The sequence below is a fragment of the Acyrthosiphon pisum genome, chromosome A3 (assembly GCF_005508785.2).
Source record: "Acyrthosiphon pisum isolate AL4f chromosome A3, pea_aphid_22Mar2018_4r6ur, whole genome shotgun sequence".
Taxonomy (NCBI): Eukaryota; Metazoa; Arthropoda; class Insecta; order Hemiptera; family Aphididae; genus Acyrthosiphon; species Acyrthosiphon pisum.
Genome location: NC_042496.1, coordinates 38,328,703 through 38,331,545, shown reverse-complemented (window position 1 = coordinate 38,331,545; position 2,843 = coordinate 38,328,703).

Sequence of the window (2,843 nt, the reverse complement as noted above, 5' to 3'; positions counted from 1 at the left end):
TAGTTCATCCCATACAAACAAAATCCATCATTTTGCTGCATCCATAATGGTAAAATTGTACACATTTAATTTACGTTTGTAATAAATTTGGCTATCACTTGCAAAAGGAATACTCAATATTGCTTGTAGATCAAAAGTTACTGATCTGAAATGAAGGCCTTCATTTTCAATTGCTTTCTTTTTGTCCTCAGATTTCATATTCATTGCTTGATTTTCTCTTAACTTATGCATTTCCCACTCTTCTTGTAATGTACTTTTATTTGCTGCCATTTGGTATGAATTACATTTTGAACATTGATCCTTCTTTGGAATAAAAAATGAAAGACTTGGGTCATAATCATGAAAAACACTGCGATACACAAAGTCAGAAACTGGAACAGTATTATTTTTTTTACAGTATTCATCACGATACAAACGGTACATTAAAGACAGATTTAAATCAGGTGCTAAATATTGCTTTTTAGTGTCTTTTCGGCAATAATGGGATTCTACTCTGGGAAAAGAGTCAATATGTGTTTTAACATGGTTTTTTTTATCATCTGAAGTTGAATTATACCTTTTTAAACTTATCTCAGATCTACCATCATAGCCAACATAAACCCCTGTCTTACTGACTTTTTTCATACAAATTTCAACTACCCTATGACTTATTGAAAAGGTTGCACAAAAAAACTTCAAACACACTCTATTCTTTTCTCCAGAAGAATTACATAGGAAAAATTCTCTGGACGTTTGTCGTTTTTCATTCGATAACAATTGTCTTCTGTTAACTGGTTTGTTTATAATCAATGAGCTGAGCAGCAATTTCTGATGTTTGTCATCCCCCAAATTCCAGTATTCTTTGCAAATAATAAAACGCTGTTCTTCTGATAATTTATCATTGCATTTAAACCTAAAAATTAAATATTTTTAATAATATCAATGTAATACTTAAGATTTAAAATACTAATAATGTCAATTAATTTATTTACCTGCATTTTGAGCAATCAACAAGTTTTGGAAGTTTTTCTGAGATTTCTTTACCACTTCTATTGGTATAATTTAAACCTTTCAATCTAAGATTTTTTGATGCTGTTCTTTTCCATTTACTTTTATTAAGTTTCTTTGATCTTTTTGGCACAATTGGTTCTATTTCATTAATTATAGACTCTAGTACACTATCAACCTCATCAATTTGTTCTACAATATAGTATATTAATTATTAAACAATATTTTAATTTTATAATAATTAATTATATTACAATTTGACATGACATTTTAGTATTAGAACTTATAAAATACCTTCATTATTATTTGTGTTTAATGTTTGATTGTTTGAAAGTTCTACATCAGTAAAGGATGTTACTGAACTATGTTGAGCATCATTTGAAACAATATCTGTTAACATTGATTTATAATAATATAATATAATATAATATAATATCTATATACTAATATTATATAAAATAAATATGTATTTGAACTATATTATAATATTATATTAATCAATATAATTGTATACTATTATTTTGATATATTTTATAAATAATATTGAATGATTTAAATATTTAGTAATATTGGTTCATTATTAATGACTAAAAGAGTTTATTCATATGATACAATTTTAAATTACCTGTGTCGGGTAAATTATTTGGCATATCCACATCTTCATCAAATGAAGAATCTGTAATTGCCATTGATGTTGGTACACAATAGTCACTTGAGCCCGAGTCATCATAATTAACACTACCACTATCAGAACCAGAATCAAAACAGTGTGGTGGTGACTTGTTTTGAATATCTGTTTTAATTTAATATAATTTAGTAACAATTTTTATTAAAACCATTATTATTCATACTTGTATTTGATGTAAGTGTTTGAATTATGTTTTTATCTTTACACATCTGCAGTAATTTTCTAGTTCTTGAAGTCATTGTATTTACAAAGAACAAACTATTAAATTATGTATTATGATTAATTTAACGTTTTACTTATACAGTACAATTTAGTTAACTATAGGTAATAATACCGTAATTGACAAATGTGGTAAGTGCTCTTATCACATACGATATTACTTGAACAAATGTGATAAGTGCTCTTATCACATATGGGATAGATATCAGAGCAAATACAACATCTGACCACAACATTATATGACGTCACAAGAGTATTTCATATACCTCATTTGTGCACATAAAAATACACAATTTGAAATGTTTATTTTATTACATAACACATTTTACACAAAATTTGTACTTAACACATGTGTGCGCTTAACCATCGATAATGTCTTCCTATATTTTTTTTAGTTTTAGATCGTTTTAACTGTGTACTCATTAAAAATATCAGATTCTTATAATAATTATTGATTATGCTTTATTACTCTTATGTTTAATAATATATAGAACAAACATTAGATGGATAAACCTCTTTACAACGGAAATATCAGTTTGTACCGAGCGATCCCGTTATAAGGAGGTTTTACTGTATTATATGTTGTATTACTCTTTATGTAAATTTTGTTAAAAAAAATTAACCTCATCGGGGGAAGACGTTGGTCTCTTTAAAATCCAAATGGTTACATGGACTGCCTTGTTTACGCTTGGGAAGACGATTTTTTTTTTATTGAAAAACATAAAATAAAATATTTAGATAGGTATCTAGGTAATATTCGTTTAGGTTACAGTTATAAATTAGATTTTATTTACTGTATTGTATATATTTTTTAATGAGTAAGAACCTATCTAAAAATGCAATATATACAGGCCGCGTAAGTACGCGCGAATATTAAAAATACTACGGCGGCAATGCGGCATAATATACGTGTAACGTATTATATTTATATTATATTTATATTTATATT